General features: G+C 49.7%; 1 protein-coding gene across 1 annotated transcript in view; it reads left to right on the top strand.

Annotated features, from left to right (window-relative positions):
* The first annotated feature begins 4,878 nt into the window (after positions 1-4,878).
* Positions 4,879-15,433, top strand: part of LOC120926974 (probable beta-D-xylosidase 5) — a 66,817-nt gene continuing 56,262 nt past the window's right edge. Inside the window, exon 1 of the mRNA XM_040337330.1 lies at positions 4,879-4,935. The gene's annotated coding sequence lies outside the window, so the exon portion shown is untranslated. The remainder of the gene's footprint in view (positions 4,936-15,433) is intronic.

The following is a 15,433-nucleotide window of genomic DNA, read 5'->3' on the forward strand; positions in this document are numbered from 1 at the left end:
TAGCTCTGTCAGGCGGAGGGAGCTTTGTCAGGTAGACTGTATCAGGCCCATGATTTCTGACAGTGGCCCTGTCGCTCTGTGTGCTGGCGGGGTGATGGGAAAGCTCCCCCTCTTTCACTATGCGGGTGGGGAGATGAGATAGAGATATATTATATACTCATACCTACACGCGTGTTTGAGCTTTGGGGTGCACACCCTAATGTAATAGGCTGCGCACACCTATGCTCCTTTTCCTACATCTCTCTGGATTTCTGGGCAAGCTTGGTTCACCTGTGTTACCAGAGCTACCCTGGACTTCACAGAGAGGGATACTGTTTATGAGGATAATCACAAGTAGCTGTTTTACTGAAGTAATGATTCTGAGCTTGACTCTAATGCCGCATACACACGATCATTTTTCGGCATAAAAAAAAACGAAGTTTTTCGGCATGTAGAAAAAACAAAGTTTTTCCAACTTCATCATTAAAACGACGTTGCTCACACACCATCGCTTTTAAAAAATGCTCTAGCAAAGCGCGGTGACGTACAACACGTACGACGGCACTATAAAGGGGAAGTTCCATGTGGATGACGCCACCCTTTGGGCTGCTTTAGCTGATTCCGTGTTAGTAAAAGACGATTCGCGCTTTTCTGTCTGTTACAGCGTGATGAATGTGCTTACTCCATTATGAGCGGCAGTTTTACCAGAACGAGCGCTCCCGTCATAACTTGCTTCTGAGCATGCCCGGGATTTTAACGTTGTTTTAGCCCACACACGATCATTTTTTACAACCCGAAAAACGTCATAATTTAAAAAATGATGTGAAGCCCACACACGATCATTTTAAATGACATTTTTTTAAAACAACGTTTTTTTAATGCCGAAAAATGATCGTGTGTAGCTCACATCGTGTAACACAAATGTTCGATGTGAGCTATTGGTCGGATATTCCTACCGTGTGTATGCTCCATCGTACATTTGCTGGTGGAATTTCTGACAACAAATGTTTGAGAGCTGGCTCTCAATTTTTCCGACAACAAAAGTTCTTGTCGGAAATTCCGATCGTCTTTATGCAATTCCGACGCACAAAAATCCTACGCATGTTCGGAATCAATTTGACGCATGCTCGGAATCATTGAACGTAATTGTTCTCGGCTTATCGTAGTGTTGTACGTGACCGCGTTCTTGACGTTCGGAATTTTTGACAACGTGTGTATGCAAGACAAGTTTGAGCGAACAATCCGTTGGAAAAAAATTCATGGTTTTGTTGTCGGAATGTCTGATTGTGTGTACGCGGCATAACAGTCTTTTAGAGACTATGCTAAGCAGCCACGTTACCCTGATTGAGCTACAGAGACATTGCTGTAAAGAGTCCTTGCTTGGACAGCTTTTTTGTTCTGTATGATTCTACGGTGTATGCATGCTCTTTACCATCCTAAACCTGTTTTGCATTATTGCTTCTAATTTTGCACCTGTTTAGTAAACCACATATTACAGTTACTGCAAGTGTAGATAAAGGTGGGAGGGAGGAGGGGCAAAGATGAAGGCAGTGGAGAGGTGTGTGTGCGCAGAGGCCAGACTTGGGTGTGTAATGATGTAGAGGTCAGAGTTGAGGAAGGGTGCAAAGTGAAATGTTGATGGGGATGCAGATCCAAGGAGCCTTGGAAGAGGGCTAAATCGTGCACTCATGCGTAATGCACTCTTGAGTCTTGCACCCTATGCATAACACACTCCTGAACCTTGCACCCCATGCATAATGCATTCCTGAACTCTGCACCGTATGTCTAGCATACTCCTGAACCCTGCACCCTGTGCTTAACGCAGCCCTGAACCCTGCATCCAACGTGTAATGCACCCCTGAACCCTGCATCCTATGCACAACGTACTCCTGAACCCTGCATGTAACGCACTCCTGAACTCTTCACCCTGTGTGTAATTCAATCCTGGACCCTGCACTATGTGCATTGCACACTGTGCTTAGTGCACTCCTGAGCCCTGCACCTTGTGTTTTACACGCTCCTGGTTTTATTTAGTAGTGCCCCTTTAAGATCCTCCCACTGTGCATTTACCAGCCACCATTTGAAGTAGTGCATACAACACAGCCAAGGCCATGTTTAATATTGATTGGACCCTGGACAAACATTTTCCTGGGCCCCTCCACCCCAAGCAATTTTGCTCTCCACCCCAACATACCAAAAAACAAACAAACAAACATATAGACTTATCTTAAAAAAACTTTAATAATGTAAACATAAAGATCTGGTTTACACTCACTGATTGCTCCAGGCTCACTGATTGGTTGCTAGAGGTTACTGCACACCATTACCGCTCGCCCATTGGTTGCTAGAGGTTACTGCACATCATTGCCGCTCACTGATTGGTTGCTAGAGGTTACTGGACATTATTACTGCTCACTGTTTGCATTGGGTCACTGCTTAACATTATTGCTCACTGATTGGTTGCTAGAGGTTACGGCACATCATTACCACTCACTGGGGGGGCAGGGAAGTATTGCGGTGTGTGATGCAACTGTTGAGGTACACTTTTTTTCCTTTTTGGATAAAGTAAGGGATGGTTATAGCCCCTGTTAATTTTTTTTTGCCATCTGTTTATTTCCTGCCCCATAGCCAATCAGGAAGTGAGAGGAAATCTCTGCAGATTAAGGGAATCCCCCCCAAGGCCCTCAGAACTAGTGTCCCCACTGGAAAATTTCAGGGCAGGTCTTAAACAGGAAGGGTTGTGACCTTGACAGGAAGGCGTGGATCATATTTAAATTAGGGGTTGCACAAGTTTAGTCAGGCCTAGGGCAGCACAAAACCTAAATACACCACTGCCTACCTGATTGCATACAATTTGAAAGTGTTTAGGTTTGACCTCATATTATATGGTTTTGGTAAATCTAAAGGAAAATTGTACAAGAAAATTGTATAATTTGTAGCCAGCTTTATGCTACCCTCTCCCTAGATTGACAATTCTGCTGTCCAAGGGTGTCTCTGTTTCTCCTTCATCCGGGGTGGAGACAACAATATAAAGGAAGTGTGTTGCTGGCTGGATCACCTGGTAAAAATAAAGAGAAAAATTCCCAAAAAAATAAAACTAATGCAGATACCACATCTAAGGATTGGTAAGCTGCAATATACTATATTTTTATTTTTGGCTTTAATACTGGTTTAGGCATCTAACCCACCCAAATGTGACAATTATTTAAAAATAACCTAAAAGTCAGAATTTTACTATTTGCATTTCTGAATTGAGTCTTCTAACTTGTACGTAAAAGTGGAAGTGGTAATTTTGCTAACTTACCTCGAAGTGTGCTTTAACCACTTAACACCCGCCCGCCGTCAAATGACAGCGGGCGGAATCCCCTATTGTTCTGACAGGACGTCATATGACGTCCTGTCATTTAAAGCCGCGCACCCGTCGCGTTACTGGGAACACAATGCGCGTGCCCGGCAGCCGCGATGGCCCAGTAACTGAGCAGGACCGTGGATCTCTGTGTGTAAACACAGAGATCCACGTCCTGTCAGGGAGAGGAGACCGACGCTGTGTCCCTTGTACATAGGGACACAGGTCGGTCACCTCCCCCAGTCACCCCCCTCCCCCTACAGTTAGAACACTGACTAGGCTACACATTTAACTCCTTCCCCGCCCCCTAGTGGTTAACCCCTTCCCTGCCAGTCACATTTATACAGTAATCAATGCATATTTATAGCACTGTTCACTGTATAAATGTGAATGGTCCCAAAAATGTGTCAAAAGTGTCCGATGTGTCCGCTATAATGTCGCAGTCCCGAAGAAAATCACAGATCCCCGCCATTCCTAGTAAAAAAATAATAATAAAAAAATCATAATTATGTCCCCTATTTTGTAGGCAATATAAATTTTGCGAAAACCAGTCACTATACGGTTATTGCGATTTTTTTTACCAAAAATATGTAGAAGAATACGTATCGGCCTAAACTGAGATAAATTATTATTATTTTTTTTTTGTTTAATTGTTTTTTATTTGGTTTTTAAAAAAACTTGGTACAACAAACAGGTGTTTACACAGGTAAAAATATTGCGGAATACAGTGCATGCTGACCAAAAGGAGGAAAAAAAAAAAAAATGACCACAAAATTCCTCCTTTTTTTTTTTAAATGGGATATTTATTATAGCAAAAAGTAAAAAATATTGTGTTTTTTTTTCAAAATTTACGCTCTTTTTTTGTTTATAACCCAAAAAATAAAAACCGCACAGGCGATCAAATACCACCAAAAGAAAGCTCTATTTGTGGGAAAAAAGGACGTCAATTTTGTTTGGGAGCCACGTCGCACGACCGCGCAATTGTCAGTTAAATCGACGCAGTGCCGGAAGCTAAAATTTTGTCTGGGCAGGAAGGGGGTATATGTGCACAGTAAGCAAGTGGTTAAACAGCAATGCAAATTCTTTTTAGGAATATATATTTATAGTGATATAATATAGTAATATATATATAATATATATAATATAATATAGTAATATAGTGATCCAATTTTCTTAGAGCCCAGCTTAAATGACAAAACACCAACCTACATCTGCAAACCCATAAGCTAAACACTTAGCCCACCTTCTACCCACGACTATAATGGTATTTTCTATACATAACATATATTTGGTCCCACAGTAAATCGATCCATAAAAAAACTACAAGTAATCATCACTATTCTGCTTTTGTTTGCAAACCTGAGATTTGCTGCAGTACACCATTGAACGGCTGCCCTCTAGTGTCAGATTGGAGAATAGCCGCAGTCATTTGGTCTATATAATATAATATGTATATTATGAAATGTCTCCCTCTAGTGTTCACACAGAGTTAGTGATGAAAGACTACATTACCCAGAGGTCTAGATTTTCCTTTCCAAAATAGGAAGTTGATAAATGGTAAGAAGTTTTTTTTTTTTTTTAGTCCTGCCAATGATCCATCACTGTGAGAGGTAAGGTATGTTTGTGTGGTGTCTGCAGGAGCTGAGTAACATAGTTTGGCTCTATTTTATGCATGCAAAGCTACATTAATAGATTGCAGTTATCATGTGATTTGTGCAGGCTGCTAGCTGTACTTATAAAGAAAATAGAAACAGGCATGTATGTGTAACATTCTGCCATGAAATAGATTTGTAGTTTTTTTTACTGAAGACATAAATGTATAGAAATAAATGGTGCATTGCAATCTGCATACTGGTGGGAAATCAGTGTTGCCAACCGTCTGTGTTTTTACGGACAGTCCGTTTTTCCCCCGTTCGTAAATGTCCGTGGTTGCGGGAATGTGCCAGTAAAAATAGCCGAGATCGGTTCGGCTTGGAACTGCGTATGGAGATTGGAGGCAGGGGGTGATTGGAGGCAGGGGGTCATGGTGGCTGCGGTGGCAATGCAGAGGGGGATGGAGACAGGAGGAGAGTGGAGGCAGGGGGTGTTAGTGGCACCGTAGAGGGGGATGGTGGCACCGCAGAGGGTGGGGGATGGAGACGGGTTGTTGGTGGCACCGCAGAGGGGCGTGGAGGCAGGGGGTAATTGGAGGCAGGGGACTTGGGGGTGATTGGAGGCAGGGGGTGTTGGTGGCACCGCAGAGGGGGAGGGTGACATCGCAGAGGGTGGTGATTGGAGGCAGGGGGCTTGGGTGATTGGAGGCAGGGGGAGATTGTGGCACCGCAGAGGGGGATGGAGGCAGCGGGTGATGTGACTAAATAATTTGCCCTTATTATATTGAAAATAACAAAAATGTTTTTTACCTTAATATCTACCTTAACCACTTAACCCCCCGACCATATTGCTGGTCAAAGACCAGAGCACTTTTTGCGATTCGGCACTGCGTCGCTTTAACTGACAATTGCGCGGTCATGTGACGTGGATCCCAAACAAAATTGGCGTCCTTTTCTTCCCACAAATAGAGTTTTCTTTTGGTGGTATTTGATCACCTCTGCGGTTTTTAGTTTTTGCGCTATAAACAAAAACATAGCGACAATTTTCGAAAAAAATGAATATTTTTTACTTTTTGCTACAATAAATATCCCCAAAAAATATATAAAAAAACATTTATTTTTCCTCAGTTTAGGCCGATACGTATTCTTCTACATATTTTTCGTAAAAAACGATCGCAATAAACGTTTATTGATTGGTTTGCGCAAAAGTTATAGTGTTTACAAAATAGGGGGTAGTTTTATGGCATTTTTATTAATATTTTTTTTTTACTAGTAATGGCGGTGATCAGTGATTTTTTTTTTTTCGGTACTGCGACATTGTGGCGGACACTTTTGACACATTTTTGGGACCATTGGCATTTTTATAGCGATCAGTGCTATAAAAATGCATTGGATTCATAGGCGTGCGCACAGGGTGTGTCGGATGTGCCTGGGCACACCCTAATGTGTGTCCGGACATCTGCTTTAAAATGATGCAAGACGAGATATCATCCCGCGGCCGCCTCCCACATAAATTCAGGCCCCGGCGGCCAGCCTGCTATAGCGCGGCATTGCCTAAAACTATTGGGTGACTTTGGCCGGGGGAGGGGAGCGACTGTCGCCCCATAAGACGGCTGATTACTGGCCAGATCGGGTGCACATTAATTGAAGGGGGCGGAGCCTAAGGCTCCGCCTACCCTCCTCCGCGCGGCATCATGGGTCTGTCTTCTTCCCTGCCAGGGGGTCTGTGAAGAAACGAGGAGGAGAGGAAGATGACGGGAACCCCCAGGCAGTGGCCAGCACAGCACAAGTACTGGCAGGGACGGATGAGAAGAGAGGAGGGCGGAGTCTTAATTTCAGGGACGGGTGAGTCGGTCTATTTAGAGACACCATGGGGAGGGGGGAGCCAGTACAGATGCAGGAGGTCCCATAATATTCACATGTGTCCTCCCACCACAGTGTCCCCCCTGTGTCCTCCCACCACAGTGTCCCCCCTGTGTCCTCCCACCACAGTGTCCTCCCACCACAGTGTCCCCCCTGTGTCCTCCCACCACAGTGTCCCCCCCAGTGTCCCCACCACAGTGTCCCCCTGTCCCTCCCACCGCAGTGTCCCCCCCACCACAGTGTCCCCCCTGTGTCCTCCCACCACAGTGTCCCCCCATGTGTCCTCCCACCACAGTGTCCCCCCATGTGTCCTCCCACCACAGTGTCCCCCCTGTGTCCTCCCACCACAGTTTCCCCCCCAGTGTCCCCACCACAGTGTCCCCCTGTCCCTCCCACCGCATTGTCCCCCCCACCACAGTGTCCCCCTGGTCCCCCCCCCCACCGCATTGTCCCCCCCCACTGCAGTGTCCCCCTGTCCTCCCACCACAGTGTCCCCCTGTCCTCCCACCACAGTATCCCCCTGTGTTCCCCCCACCACAGTGTTCCCCCCACCACACTGTCCCCCCACCACAGTGCCCCTCCACCACAGTGTTTCACTGTGTTGTCGTCGTCCCCCCCACCACAGTGTCCCCCCACCACACTTTCCCCCACCACAGTGCCCCTCCACCACAGTGTTTCACTGTGTCCCCCCCACCACAGTGTCCCCTTCACCACAGTGTTTCACTGTGCCCCCCCCCCCCACCGCAGTGTCCACCTGTGTCCCCCCCCCACCACAGTGTCCCCCTGTGTCCCCCCCACCACAGTGTCCCACCACCAGTGTGTCCCCATGTGTCCCCCCACCACAGTGTCCCCCCTACCACAGTGTGCCACTGTGTCCCCTCCACCAGTGTTCCCCTGTCCCCCCCACCACAGTGTCCCCCCACCACAGTGTCCCACACTGTCCCCCCCACCACACTGTCCCCCCACCACAGTGCCCCTCCACCACAGTGTTTCACTGTGTCCCCCCCACCACAGTGTCCCCCCCACCGCAGTGTCCCCCTGTGTCCCCCCCACCACAGTGTCCCCCCACCACAGTGTTCCCGTGTGTCCTCATGTGTCCCCCCCACCACAGTGTCCCCCTGTGTCCCCCCCACCACAGTGTCCCCCTGTGTCCCCTCCACCAGTGTCCCCCTGTGTCCCCCCCACCACAGTGTCCCACCACCAGTGTGTCCCCATGTGTCCCCCACCACAGTGTCCCCCCACCACAGTGTCCCCCCTACCACAGTGTCCCACTGTGTCCCCTCCACCAGTGTTCCCCTGTCCCCCCCCACCACACTGTCCCCCCACCACAGTGCCCCTCCACCACAGTGTTTCACTGTGTCCCCCCCCCACAGTGTCCCCCCCACCGCAGTGTCCCCCTGTGTCCCCCCCACCACAGTGTCCCCCCACCACAGTGTTCCCGTGTGTCCCCTCCACCAGTGGCCCCCCCACCACAGTGTCCCCCCTGTCCCCCCCACCACAGTGTCCCCCCACCAGTGTGCCCCCCTTTGTCCCCCCCACAACAGTGTCCCCCTGTGTGTGTGTCCCCCTCCCCCACTGTCTCCCCTGTCCCTACTGCATCGCTCTCTGTCCTCATCACACTCTGTCCACGGCATCCCACTCTGTCTGTCCCCAGCGTCCCTTTCTGTCCTCATCTCACTGTGTCCCTCTCTGTCTGTCCCCAGTGTCCCTCTGTGTCCTTTGCGTCCCTCTGTCTGGCCTCTTCTCACTGCGTCCCTCTGTCTGTCCTCTTTTGGTGGTATTTGATCACCTCTGCGGTTTTTAGTTTTTGCGCTATAAACAAAAACATAGCGCCAATTTTTGAAAAAAAATAATATTTTTTACTTTTTGCTACAATAAATATCCCCCAAAAATATATAAAAAAACATTTATTTTTCCTCAGTTTAGGCCGATACGTATTCTTCTACATATTTTTCGTAAAAAACAATCGCAAAAACGTTTATTGATTGGTTTGCGCAAAAGTTATAGCGTTTACAAAATAGGGGGTAGTTTTATGGCATTTTTATTAATATTTTTTTTTTACTAGTAATGGCGGTGATCAGCGTTTTTTTTTTTCTCCGGCACTCCGACATTGTGGCGGACACTTTTGACACATTTTTGGGACCATTGGCATTTTTATAGCGATCAGTGCTATAAAAATGCATTGGATTGATAGGCGTGCGCACAGGGTGTGTCGGATGTGCCTGGGCACACCCTAATGTGTGTCCGGACATCTGCTTTAAAATGATGCAAGACGAGATATCATCCCGCGGCTGCCTCCCACATAAATTCAGGCCCCGGCGGCCAGCCTGCTATAGCGCGGCATTGCCTAAAACTATTGGGTGACTTTGGCCGGGGGAGGGGAGCGACTGTCGCCCCATAAGACGGCTGATTACTGGCCAGATCGGGTGCACATTAATTGAAGGGGGCGGAGCCTAAGGCTCCGCCTACCCTCCTCCGCGCGGCATCATGGGTCTGTCTTCTTCCCTGCCCGGGGGCCTGTGAAGAAACAAGGAGGAGAGGAAGATGACGGGAACCCCCAGGCAGCGGCCAGCACAGCACAAGTACTGGCAGGGACGGATGAGAAGAGAGGAGGGCGGAGTCTTAATTTCAGGGACGGGTGAGTCGGTCTATTTAGAGACACCATGGGGAGGGGGGAGCCAGTACAAATGCAGGAGGTCCCATAATATTCACATGTGTCCTCCCACCACAGTGTCCCCCCTGTGTCCTCCCACCACAGTGTCCCCCCTGTGTCCTCCCACCACAGTGTCCCCCTGTGTCCTCCCACCACAGTGTCCCCCCTGTGTCCTCCCACCGCAGTGTCCCCCCTGTGTCCTCCCACCGCAGTGTCCCCCCTGTGTCCTCCCACCGCAGTGTCCCCCCTGTGTCCTCCCACCGCAGTGTCCCCCCTGTGTCCTCCCACCGCAGTGTCCCCCCTGTGTCCTCCCACCGCAGTGTCCCCCCTGTGTCCTCCCACCGCAGTGTCCCCCCTGTGTCCTCCCACCGCAGTGTCCCCCCTGTGTCCTCCCACCGCAGTGTCCCCCTGTCCCTCCCACCGCAGTGTCCCCCTGTCCCTCCCACCGCAGTGTCCCCCTGTCCCCCCCATCACAGTGTCCCCCCCATCACAGTGTCCCCCCCATCACAGTGTCCCCCTGTGTCCCCCCACCACACTGTCCCCCCACCACAGTGCCCCTCCACCACAGTGTTTCACTGTGTTGCCCCCATCCACCGCAGTGTGTCCCTCCATCACAGTGTCCCTCCATCACAGTGTCCCTCCATCACAGTGTCCCTCCACCACAGTGTCCCCCCACCACACTTTCCCCCACCACAGTGCCCCTCCACCACAGTGTTTCACAGTGTCCCCCCCCCACCACAGTGTCCCCCCACCACAGTTTCCCCCCCACCGCAGTGTCCCACTGTGTCCCCCCCCACCGCAGTGTCCCCCTGTGTCCCCCCCCACCACAGTGTCCCCCTGTGTCCCCCCCCACCACAGTGTCCCCCTGTGTCCCCCCCACCACAGTGTCCCACCACTAGTGTGTCCCCCCTACCACAGTGTCCCACTGTGTCCCCTCCACCAGTGTTCCCCTGTCCCCCCTACCACTGTGTCCCCCCCACCACAGTGTCCCCCCATCAGTGTCCCCCCCACCGCAGTGTCCCCCCACCACAGTGTTCCCGAGTGTCCCACTGTGTCCCCCCCACCACAGTGTCCCACTGTGTCCCCTCCACCAGTGTCCCCCCCCACCACAGTGTCCCCCTGTCCCCCCCACCACAGTGTCCCCCTGTCCCCCCCACCACAGTGTCCCCCCACCAGTGTGCCCCCCTTTGTCCCCCCCCACAACAGTGTCCCCCTGTGTGTGTCCCCCTCCCCCACTGTGTCCCCTGTCCCTACTGCATCGCTCTCTGTCCTCATCACACTCTGTCCACGGCATCCCACTCTGTCTGTCCCCAGCGTCCCTTTCTGTCCTCATCTCACTGTGTCCCTCTGTCTATCCCCAGTGTCCCTCTGTGTCCTTTGCGTCCCTCGGTCTGTCCTCATCTCACTGCGTCCCTCTGTCTGTCCTCATCTCACTGCGTACCTCTCTGTCATCATCTTACTGCGTCCCTCTCTGTCTGTCCCCAGTGTCCCTCTCTGTCCCTTGCATCCCTCTGTCTTTATCGCACTGCGTCTCTGTCTGTCCCTAGCATCCCTCTCTGTCCCCGACGTCCCTCTCTGTCCTCATCGCACTGCATTCCTCTGTCTGTCCCCAGCGTCCCTCTCTGTCCTCATCGCACTTAGATAGATATATATATATATATATATATATATATATATATATATGCGCATTTGTGTTTGAGCTTTGGGGTGCACACCCTAATGCAATAGGCTGCGCACGCCAATGATTGGATTACTATAAAAATGCCACTGGCAGGGAAGGGGTTAACACTAGGGGGCGGGGAAGGGGATAAGTATGTTCCCTGGGTGTGTTCTAACTGTAGGGGGGGTGGCCTCACTAGGGGAAATGACTGATCGCTGTTTATACATTGTATGAACAGACGGTCAGGCATTTCTCCCCTGATGGGACCGGGAGCTGTGTGTCCCCGCTCTGTAACGAGCAATCGTGGGTGCCCGGCGGCGATCGCACCCACCGGGCACGCGCATGGGAGTGGCCGCTTCGAGAGCCGACGTATAGCTACGGGCTCTCGCGCAGGGTAGCCGACCTGCCGTCGTATAACTGCAGCGGCTGGTCGGCAAGTAGTTAAATCACATTGCTATTTGCCTGGCGTACTTGTTTGTAGCCTAAATACTGAAATTTGCACCTAAAAATGTAACTTTTATGAAATGCCATTAAAAACGTGGCTGCGCCAGTAAATTTCGGGTGTCGTGACAGTAAATTTCAATCTGGTAGGTCGGCAACACTGGTGGGAATGTTTGGAACCCCACAAGCATGAGGCTAGGGGGAAGTTAGTGGCATTGCGACACTTTATGTTGAAATAGAGGAATTGCCAAAATCATAGTTTTTAAGTCGGCAATATTTGTTCCTAAATCAAATGGCACAGATTTTGTCACATTCATAGATAGTTACATAGTTAATTAGGTTGAAAAAAGACACAAGTCCATCTAGTTCGACCAAAAATAAAATAAAAAATACAATCCAATATACACAATCCTATACAATTGATCCAGAGGAAGCTGAAAACTCACAGCAGAGCATGCTCCAATTTGCTACAGTAGGGGAAAAAATTCCTTCCTGATCCATGAGAGGCAATCAGATTTTCCCTGGATCAGCTTTACCTATTTAAATGTTAGATTATATTATATAACTAAGGTAATACATGGGCAATAATGGCCAATCACGCCCAGTTGTTGTATTATGTGAGTAAAACGCTGGCCATTGTGGTAACAAATGGGCTATGCACTGGCAGTAATTACGGTAGGTGAGAGACGCTTGCAATCCTAACAATACAGTATATGTGCAAGAAACATCTAGTGGTGGTAACAATGGGACAATAGGTGGACAACAAACATATAGTGGTGGTAGCAATAAGGACAGTGTGGTCAACAAACATCTAGTGTTGGTGACAATCTATGGGCAAAAAACATCTAGTGTCAGTGACAATATGTGGGCAACAAACATCTAGTAGTGGTAATGGTAGCAATAGTGGCAATATGTTTGCAGCAAACATCTAGTGGAAGTAAAGCAGATAACATATGGGGGGTATATATCTCTTGACCTGTTCTAGAGACTAAAGCTGGCCATGGACACTTGGACAGTAGTAAACTTACCGTACCTGCTCTGTGCAATGATATATTTTACAGAACAGTCCCTTACCACCTTTTCTGGAGCCCCCTGCTATCGCTGTTGGCTCCTTCTTACAGTACCTCCTCAGCAAGCCCTGTGCTGAAGGGGAAGCCGTGTTCCCAAGCTGGGCTGTGTGCCTCCATAGACACACATAGGGATGGGCTCAGGCTTGTTTGGATCATAGTCCCAACCCACCTGAGCAATCCCGTCAGGAAGCCCTCACTGCACAGCGCCAATCATAGACAGTGAGGCATTTCTCTGCCCGTAGCTGCACACACACACACGCAAGGATAGTGAACAAGGCTGAAACGGTTTAGGGGTTAAGTGTGACCTAAGGGAGTGATTCATACTGTGTGGGGGCATGGCTTGGCATGTGACGTCCCTATGATAGGGAACAAGACGATCAGTGACTCTCACTAGGAAGAACGGGGAAAGGTGTGTTTACACTTACCACTCCACGTTCTTCAGCTCTGTAACCCGATCGCGGGACACCGGCGGCAATCGGGTCATGGAGCTCAGGACCGGGTCGCGAGCACGCCGGCGGGCGACCCACAGCTGGGCTCTTAAAGGCGACGTACCTGTACGTGCTTATGCCCAGCCGTGCCGCTCTGCCAATGTATATCGGCGTTAGCCGGTCCTTAAGTGGTTTAGACCAAAAAAAAGGAAAAAAGTGTGCAGCACCGAATACAGCTCATCACACTGTCCTGCACACAGAGAACTCCAGCAGTCATTGGCTTTGGTTCACATCTCTTTCAGCGCATTCTTGCTTTAGGAAAAATTGCTAGGCAAAAAAATATTTTTTTGGAGAACATGGCTCAGTTTCTGTGTTTACAAGTGACAGCGCACCTCTCCCTGCAGCTCCACACAGATTGTGCGCTGTGTGGGAAAAACAAGCTGGGGCCATGAGTACCAAAGCCGAGCCAGGGGCTGGAAGGTGAAAGGTATGTGCAAGTGTAGATAAAGGTGGGAGGGAGGAGGGGCAAAGATGAAGGCAGTGGAGGGGTGTGTGCACAGAGGCCAGGCCTGTGTGTGTAATGATGTAGAGGTCAGAGTTGAGGAAGGGTGCAAAGTGAAATGTGGATGGGGATGCAGATCCAAGGATCCTTGGAAGAGGGCTAAATTGTGCACTCATGCGTAATGCATTCTTGATTCTTGCACCCTATGGCTAACATACTCCTGAACCCTGCACCCAACGCACCCCTGAACCCTGTATCCAATGTGTAATGCTACCCTGCACCCCTGAACCCTGCATCCTATGCACAACGTGCTCCTGAACCCTGCATGTAACGCACTCCTGAACTCTTCACCCTGTGTGTAATTCAATCCTGGACCCTGCACAATGTGCATAGCACACTCTTGAACCCTGCACACTGTGCTTAGTGCACTCTTGAGCCCTGCACCTTGTGTGTTACTCGCTCCTGGTTTTATTTAGTAGTGCCCCTTTAAGATCCTCCTACTGTGCATTTACAAGCCACCATTTGAAGTGGTGCATACAACACAGCCAAGGCCATTAATATTGATTGCACCCTGGACAAACATTTTCCTGGGCCCCTCCACCCCAAGCAATTTTGCTTTCCACCCCCAACATACCAACAAACAAACAAACATATAGACTTATCTAAATAAGACTTTAATAATGTAAACATAAAGATCTGGTTTACACTCACTGATTGGTTGCTAGAGGTTACTGCACATCATTACCGCTCACCCATTGGTTGCTAGAGGTCACTGCACATCGTTGCCGCTCACTGATTGGTTGCTAGAGGTTACTGGACATTATTACTGTTCACTGTTTGCATTAGGTCACTGCTTTTTCATTATTGCTCACTGATTGGTTGCTAGAGGTTACAGCACATCATTACCACTCACTGGGGGGCAGGGCAGTATTGCGGTGTGTGTGATGCAACTGTTGAGGTACAGTTGGTTGGATAGCGGGATGCAGTTTGGGGTGAGAGGCTAAGATTATATCTCCCCTATAATGATAGGGAGTAGGGTTATAGGATGCCAGAGGTGGGGTACAGGAGGGAAAAGGATGATGACAGGCGGTAGGGTGGTAGGATGCCAGAGGTGGGTTACAGAGGGATGATGGGGATGTTGATGACAATGGGTGGGGCAGAGATTAGAGGTCGACCGATATGTGTTTTTCTCTGGCCGATGCCGATGCCGATATTTGGAAATCGGGGTGGCCGATGGCCGATATGTGTGGCCGATATGTGTGGCCGATATTTTAGGCCGATATTTTAGGCCGATTTTCTTTTTTTTTCCTTCATCTCAAAAAACCTAGGGTGGAGAGGTGGGGAGGAGATAATTGTTTAGGGTGGAGAGGTGGGGTGCAGCCTGTCAGTGACCACTGGTGCAGTCCATCAGTGCAGCCTATCAGTATCCATTAGTGCCCACCAGTGCAACCTCATCAGTACCCACCAGTGGAGCCTATCAGTGTCCAGAAGTTCCACGTTAGTGCCCACCAGTACAGCCCATCAGTGCCACCTCATCAATGCCCACCAATGCACCAGTGCATCCCATCATTGCCCACCAGCGCATATCACCAGTGCCCACCACATCAGTGCCCACCAGTGCATTACCACATCAGTGCCCACCAGTGCATTACCACATCAGTGCCCACCAGTACATCACCACATCAGTGCCTACCAGTACATCACCACATCAGTGCCCACCAGTGCATCACCACATCAGTGCCCACCAGTGCATTACCACATCAGTGCCCACCAGTACATCACCACATCAGTGCCCACCAGTGCATCACCACATCAGTGCCTCACATCAGTGCCCACCAGTACATCACCACATCAGTGCCCACCAGTGCATCACCACATCAGTGCCTCACATCAGTGCCC

The sequence above is a fragment of the Rana temporaria genome, chromosome 2 (genome assembly GCF_905171775.1).
Source record: "Rana temporaria chromosome 2, aRanTem1.1, whole genome shotgun sequence".
NCBI classification, from domain to species: Eukaryota; Metazoa; Chordata; class Amphibia; order Anura; family Ranidae; genus Rana; species Rana temporaria.